Consider the following 8,387-nt stretch of genomic DNA (forward strand, 5'->3'; position numbering starts at 1 on the left):
TAGACTTTATTATTTATTTTTCAGTACAGCTGATATGAGTTGTAAAAAAAAATAAAAAAATATCCACGTGGAGAGTTTTGATTGGAGCGGCATACCATGTGGTGGTCCTACATGGTTCTACTGTAGGATAGAAAAATTTCTCATTGAGAGAAAAGTAGAATTCAATGGTCATGTGATCATTATAGTTAGCAATTTAATTCATTTACTGGCCAGTAGAATCTACTCGATCTATATCTAGTAATATAAGAGCATCTCCAACAGAATACTTATTTAAAAAAAAAATTGAAATTTAACTAATTTTAAACTAAGTTTGATCTCTAGCAGACTAACTAAATAAAAGCTAAATTTACTTTTAGCTAAAAGACCAAGCTATATTCAGCTAGAAAGGAGAGAGAATTTAATTTGGGATTTAGGTATTCTGCTGGAGCATAAGAGCATTTTTAGCAATGCTAGCTATATTTTAGTCAAATTTTAGCTAAACTAGCTAAAAAGTTATTTTGGCTAGCCACTTTTAAAAAACGACTGCATCAATTCTCTCTATTTTAGTTAGTTTTAAATTTATATTAATTTTTAAATGAAGATTAAATAGTTTAATTGTATTTATAAATTACATAAAATTACTTAAAATGAATGTTTTAAATTATAGAGAGCCACACGGCCCACACCTCGCTCTCTATATTTAGGAGCGAGATAGCTAAAAGTTATAATAAAGAGCTACTTAGGAGTGTGGTGCAGTTGCTAAAATAGATAAAAAGCTAAACATGCTCTCCAAAATAGCTAAAGAGCTAAAATAGAGAGTCTGCTAAAGATGCTCTTACTCAATATTTAACTAGCTATATTCCAGGTTTAGCTACTTTTAGCTATATTTAGCTATGAATATAGCTATCACTGTTGGAGTTGCCCTAATCAGTTATAACTAGCAATACCCTCCCCTCCCAAACAACAGCTTTTCAACATTGCTACTTAAAACTATACAGTTAATATAAATATATAATACGCCAAAAATGACGAAATAACAATCCATTGATACTTCATTATACACAGAAATGTCATCCTAACGGTTAGGAGATTAGACACTAGATACAATTAGCACTAGTAGCCATGTAATCATCAAGAAACGAAACAGCAGGCATTGCAAACCCAATACTGCTACGGTCTGAACCAGGAAGCTGACATGATATTCTCAATGTTGTATTATCCACTGAACATCTTCTATACGATAAGTCCATCTTCAAGATAGTTATATTCAAAGGTAAACTCGGTATTGATCCTTTGACACCTGTACAAACATAGTTAGATCATTTTATTTTGTAAAAACTTGTATCTTGTGAGAGAGTGGGATATGAATACCAAAAATTGCAAAATACTTAAAAACATCTAAACGCATATCAATACCTAGACTCCAGACACAAACTCTAAATGCGACTGGCTAAAAGTAAAACTCAAAGATCAATAGAATCGTACCATCCATGTTATAGACTTATAGATCATCATTGGCAATATGGAAGTCGAAGTACACATATGTGCCCTGTTCATATTCATCAGTACCAACGTTGGAGATCTAAACCCCTCACTCTTTTCTCTTCAAACTCATCACTTCCTCTGCACATACACCATTGTCTCTCCAAAACGAGAGCACAGTTTCACAGTGAATTACTTGATAAACTCATGTGGGTTGTCACCGGAAGGAGCCATTTCAGCATCCAAGCGGGTCAAGTTGGGTTCCGGAGCAAGAGCAGACTCCGTTCTGGCCCATTTCAGAAACCATGGCTTCTCTGGAACCCAGATCGCACAGGTTATTAGGTCATGCCCAAAATTCCTTGCTGCCGATTTTGAGAAAACCCTTTTGCCAAAGCTCGAGTATTTAAGCTCTGTTGGACTTTCAAGGCAGGACCTTGCCAGAGTTGTGTCTTCGAATCCAAATATTTTGGGACACAGCTTGGAGAAACAGATTATACCGGTACATAAATTTATTAGGAGTTTGCTTTCTGAGCAAGATGTTATTGCAGTTTTGAAGCGTGGCTCTCGGATTTTTTCGTCTAACCAGTGTAATATTCTGGTGCCAAATATTAAGCTTTTGATAGAATTGGGTATGCCGCAATCATGCATTTCTCGGTTGCTTACTCATTGTACTAATGATGTGATTGTAAACCATGAAAAGTTTGCGAAAGCTGTGCATGAGGCCAAGGAAATGGGATTTGATATGGAAAACTCGAGATAGTTGTGGGCAATACGTGCATTGTGTAGAAAGAATAAGCTGGATCATTGTCGCCAAGTTTATATGATGAGGTGGGGTTGGTCTGAGGATGATGTTCTCTCTGCCTTCAGGATGCACCCTCCCTGTATGATTATCTCGGTGAAAAAGTTAATGCAAGTAATGGATTTTTTGGTGAACAAGATGGGATGGCCTTGGCGAATGATTGCCAAACACCCTCTGGTTTTGTCATTCAGTTTCGAGAAGAGGATAATCCCAAGGTGTTCCGTTGTTAAAGTGTTGATGTTGCGAGGGTTGAAAAATGAAAATTTGAATTTGAATTATGTTTTGCAGCCTGCAGAGAAAGAATTCTTGGAGAAATTCGTGACTAAGTACCTTGACCGAGTACCTCAATTGCTGAGTGTGTACCAACTACCAAGGGAATGTGGATATCCAAGATGCAAAAGTTTTAGTCCCCTGATGCTGCACTACTTATTTACTAGCAGGGTTTTGCTAATTCCCAAATTTTCCATGGTCTTCATTTATAACTTGTTGGAGAACAATGCTAGATGGTCTTGTTTCTTTTTCTTTTAATGGTAAAAATTATAGTTTGATTAACATTCAATATCAGAAGGGACTACAAGGACTGGCTAATGTATGTGCATCCATATTCCAACTGCAATGCCTTTGTTGGACTGTCACTGTATTCAGGTTATGCATAGCCTTCTTTACTTCGTCATGGGTCTTCCATAGCCTAAAGTTCTTCTTATGGGAGCGCAAGGAGCATCTGTGGTGCATCTTCCACCAATCTGTAGGCCTGTGTTGGACTATTGTTCATTTATTCAATATTTGCTGTAGAAGGGACTGACTTCTATGTAGAAACCTCACATCTCTTTTGCCGATGATTGGAGCACCAAGTACGTCAACTTCTGAAGTAAGCATTGAATTCAGTTATTGATTGTTTATATATCAAGGGAAACTGGTATTCTGGGTGTAGTATGTGTGTTTATACATTTAAATCGTAAGATTGTGCAGTTATTAGATTATGACAGTTTGTAGGATCTTTGTAAATTGTGACTGCTGCACCGACTCCTAGCAGGAGATAGTTATTAAATTGTGACTTCTATATTTTACTTGCCATAATTTCATACTCAGTTATAGCTTTCTATAGTTGTCTAGCATCTTCAGATGTCATGTAGATGTGGTTCAGTCTAGTTTATGTGGTCTATATATATATATATATATATGCCGATTCAATTTGTGAGTAGCACGCAACACATAAGACACAAGATATAGAAGAGATGCACTCTTGGGAAGAGCTGTATGGTAAAAGTTTAATGGCATAAGCTGAAATGATTGAATACCACAGTGCTAGTCCCTGGAATAAATTGATTCAATGAATTGTAATATTGTGCATGTATTTTGGCAGGCGGGTACTGAGACGGATGTCCACACTGTCGCTAAAGTGCGGACGTCGACGCTGCAGCAGCGTTCCTGCGGCGACGGAGGCTCGAATCGTGCCGGACGTAGGCCGGAGGCATCCCAGACCTCTTCTAGGCAACGATTGAGGTCGAAGGTTCTGGACAGCGACCTCACCTGTAACTTCAAGGTTCTGGGCAGCGCTGCAAACTGGTTGCCAGCGACTCCACCCGACTGCAGACTGGTTCTTTTTGTGGTAGCAACTAAAATTTTGGAATGTGTTTAACTCTTTAATAATCCACACTCCAGACATTAATAAACATCTAATTTCTTCAATTAATGCTGTCATTACCCCTCTTATGGTGATCGCATTCTCAGTGACGCAGTGAGCTGTGTCATGCTTTAGAACAACTAGTTTAGGGGTCGTCAACAGGCCAAGCCTGGCCCATCCGTAGCAGGCTTGGACCGGGTCGGGCCGAGCATGACAACATTTTACATAGTGACGGGTTGGGCCCAACTTCATTGTAAAGACAAAATTTAAGTTATCAAAAAAGCAAACATGATGGATCAATTGTAAAATGGGGAGTGGATTTTTTGGAGTGAGAAAAAAAAATGTATTGATGTGAACACAAATATTTGTGAGGTTTATCAAAACAAGAGGTATTTATTTATATATGAGCCGCTATGCAATACGTGTATGGTCATAGTTCAAATGCTCGAGGTTGGTCCAGACTTTTCTACACTTATCTTTTGGACCTTGAATTTGGGCTCATAATTACTTATGAATTCGGCTCGCAGTTCTAATTTGTTGCTCATCTATCATATGAATGACTAGATTAAAACGTACACTAAAGCCCAAAGTTAAAGACTAGGAATTTGCCTACCACCCCAAATTGAGGTAGCTACTTGCTACATGACAAGAATATCAATTCAGAAAAGGGTGGTTGTAGTTAGATATCCAAATTTGATATTTGGACCTTTATCTTTTTTCAATTGTTGATAGACTTTGCCAACTCATTTGAAAAGACAAATAAGAATAAAGAGAGAAATGAAAAAGAAATATATGTTTAAGGAAAACTGAATTAGGAGATAATTGAGTCGTGCTTTCTTTGATAATAGGGGCATATTTATATAGAGGATTACAAGCAAAGAGATAGAGTTGTACATGGAAACATAATCGTATATTGATTGGATATCTACTAAGATTCTCCGAGAATATCTCTAATATAAACTCTATTACAACTAGAGCAAGTAACCTAGAGTTTGGGCCAGACACATATTCTGGATTTACTTGAACACTCCCCCTTGTGTAGCCCAAATATGGTGCTCCTCTCGTTGCCTCATTAAAAAAACCTTGTCGAGTAACAAAACCAAGTGGGACAAAAATAACCACGGTCGAAGGGGAAAAAAAGCACAACACACCCTTCACGTTTCAAGACCATACATGTAGACATCTCCCCTCGATGTCTGCATCTACCCCGATGCTACCAACATGTTTCTTGATTACACGCATTTATATGCATGTAATTGTATCTAAAACACTAGAATAAGCTAATCCTTGAGTTAATTATTATGTAATTAATCTACTTTTATTTATTTTGTAGGAAATAAGCAGAGTTGCAAAAACGAGAAAAGAATGGCGCGAAAATGGTGAAGATTTGAGTTTTCGACGAAATGACAAAATTGTGGATATGTTAATTGCTTAATTAAGCTTAATTAAATAATTAAACTTAATTGGTTAATTAACCAAGACACAAAACGTGCAGCACACAATGAAATTATGGGTTGATTACCCATTGATTAATTGCTCACTTGACACGTGGCAATTTTTCCTTTTCATTCACTTGCCAAATGCTAATAGCACGTGGCCTTCATTCAATTAATCATCAAATCCTTACCTCTTCATCCTTCCACGAACTGAAGGCTCCCATATATTTATCACACTTGCTCACGCGCGGATTTTGTTTTGCTTTTGGCCGACCAATTAAGTGTCGACACGCAGAGCTTATCTATTTCCTTAGCTCGTAGACCACACAACCCAGCCACATATATATACTCCTATACTCCTCGCCCAGGAGGAGAGGGAAGAAACCTAGACACCAACAGAGACCTGCAGTGCCGCACCAAAAACAGGGCAGCCCCTTTGGGCTGCTCTCTTCTCCACCTTCCTCCTCCATTTTTCCTCTTTTATTTATATTTCTTTTAGCAAATTACCAGTAACTACAGATTTATTCTTATTATTCCCATGAGCAAAACACGAGGCTTCTTTTCCTTTGCGGTGAGATGAGATGGCCCATACGGACATCTAAAGTGCACGAAGACAAATTCTATCTTTTTTTATTGACAAAAATATCCTTGGATTTCTAAAATATAGAACAACAAAGAAAGACTGACGACAGTGTTTAGAGAGAGAGAGAGAGACAGAGCGAGAGAGAGGGAGGACTCAGATCTAGATTTAGATCCGTATCTAGATCAAGATCGATCAAGGCCGACGGATTTGAATTTCAATTTCTCACTCAAACATGAAGTTTGATCTGTAAATTCAGCAATTTGGGGTATGTTTTTTATGCAATTTGAATTTCGCAATTCCATTTCTATCGAATTTATGATGGGTTGTTTTGCATATGAATTTCTTTATTCTTGTTTTACACTTTTTGTTATTCAAATTTGTTTTTGATATCATTCATGATGCTGTCATCATGTGTGAGTATGATTTTGCTTTTCCTTTTTTCTGGCTCATGCATTTCATTTTGCTTAGTCGTTGAAAAGTTGTTGATTCAGTGTTTGGTATTTGAGATTTCACAATTTTGTTTTCATTAAGTAATTGGTTGATTCAAGTACCCTTTTTGTTGGGCTTTCTATTGCCAGGGTAGTTGCATGTTTTGATTCCCTATTACTCTACTTGTTATCATTACATTTATTATGTTAGTGAAGTTCTTATGAATTTCAGATTATCTTTTCAATCTGTATACTGACCCTTAGTAGCAATTGCTCTATTCCAATTGACTCACAGTAGCAATTACCTTATTCATACTGAATCTCAATAGCAATTATTCATTTTCATACTAACCCCCTGACAATTCTATTATTGACCCTCAATAAAATTTACCCAGTTCCCTGTTAACTCTCAGTAGCAATTCCTCAATTTCATACTGACCTTAGTAGGAAACATGTCATACTACTGACAGTCAGTAGCAATGATGCTTTATTCAATTATCACTTATAGTTAGTAGTTATCCAAATTTTACTCACCATGAACAAGAACTACTTCAATTTATTTCACTAACTCTCAGTAGAGAATTCGTAAGCATGTTAGCCAAGTCCTGTGATTGAGAAACTGTCTTTACATTTGTATCTACTGGTGCTACCTTGTTAACTGTTGTTGTTAGTGGGGATATGGATCCCAATTACCAAATTCTACCGACCCTCAGTAGTAGTTACCAGAGTCTACTAATTCTCAGTAGCACTTACAACACTTACTAGATTCTACAGACCCTCAGTAGCATTTACCAGATTCTACTGACCCTCAGTAGCAATCAGTTCCTACTAGCACTTAACAATGATCATCCAATGTATACTAATGAGTTTAACGATGACCCAAATTCTACTAACCCTCAGTCACAATTACCAAATTCTATTGATCCTCAATAGCAGTTACCAGATTCTACCGACCCTCAGTAGTAGTTACCAGAGTCTACTGATTCTCAGTAGCACTTACAACACTTACCAGATTCTACTGATCCTCAGTAGCATTTACCAGATTCTACTGACCCTCAGTAGCAATCAGTTCCTACTAGCACTTAACAATGATCATCCAATGTATACTAATGAGTTTAACGGTGACCCAAATTCTACTAACCCTTAGTCACAATTAACAAATTCTATTGATCCTCAATAGCAGTTACCAGATTCTACTGACCGTCAGTAGCAATCAGCTCCTACCGGCACTTAATAGTGATTATTCAATGTATACTAATGAGTTAAATGTTTTGATATGAACTTCATATATTCAATGGATTTAGTAGTTCATTTCTCTATCCATACATGTGACTTGCCTCATTTATGCATTTATTCCTTAATTATTAGATATTTAGATATATGAAGTAAGTTGCACCAAACCACCAACAAATACTGCATATAGTCACTTTTACTTTATAACCATAACAGCTGACATGTTAATCGTTTGTTCATTATTTGCAGTTTCACACAATGACTACCAAGAGAAAGATTCGTAATGTAAAGACATAAACTATAGGTAACACGAGAGCAAAAAACTCAAGGTCAGGAAGAGAGATGAAGACCAAGAATATAGCAAAGGAGAAAATACTATTTTGTGCTGTACTGCAAAATCAATCTCATAACTTGTTATGAAAGTTGAAGGTGTTTTTGTGTGTAGGACGTTAATCAAGTATAACATTGAAAATGCTATTACAAAATAATAAGGTTGCAAATATTACTGTTAGACAATAGTATTATATAATGTTTTAGATAGATTTGGATGGTGAGCATGATATGAGTCAAAAATTAAACATTTTTTGCTTTTATGTTGAATTACGGTGGCAATTTTGTAATTAAAATCAATTTAAAAGATACGGTGGCAATTTTGTAATTAACATCAACTTTAATGTTTATTTTATATTAGTCAAAACTTAAAGGGACCGCATGGGCATTAATTGGTGTTCCTCTGCGCATGGGTATTGGGCTCAGGCATTTTACCTTTTTGGTAAATTGCTCTATTTCTTTTGAGATTTAAAGAACTACTCACACAAAACTT

General features: G+C 36.5%; 1 long non-coding RNA gene and 1 pseudogene across 1 annotated transcript; both read left to right on the plus strand.

Moving 5' to 3' along the window:
- The first annotated feature begins 1,501 nt into the window (after nucleotides 1–1,501).
- Nucleotides 1,502–3,145, plus strand: LOC133716176 (transcription termination factor MTERF15, mitochondrial-like; annotated as a pseudogene).
- A 2,514-nt stretch (nucleotides 3,146–5,659) lies between these two features.
- LOC133717475 (uncharacterized) lies at nucleotides 5,660–8,164 on the plus strand. The gene is made up of 2 exons (XR_009849646.1): nucleotides 5,660–6,168; nucleotides 7,814–8,164. It is a non-coding gene; the product is annotated as an uncharacterized LOC133717475 (long non-coding RNA).
- The last annotated feature ends 223 nt before the right edge of the window (nucleotides 8,165–8,387 follow it).

Source organism: Rosa rugosa, chromosome 6 (assembly GCF_958449725.1).
Source record: "Rosa rugosa chromosome 6, drRosRugo1.1, whole genome shotgun sequence".
In the NCBI taxonomy this organism is placed as follows: Eukaryota; Viridiplantae; Streptophyta; class Magnoliopsida; order Rosales; family Rosaceae; genus Rosa; species Rosa rugosa.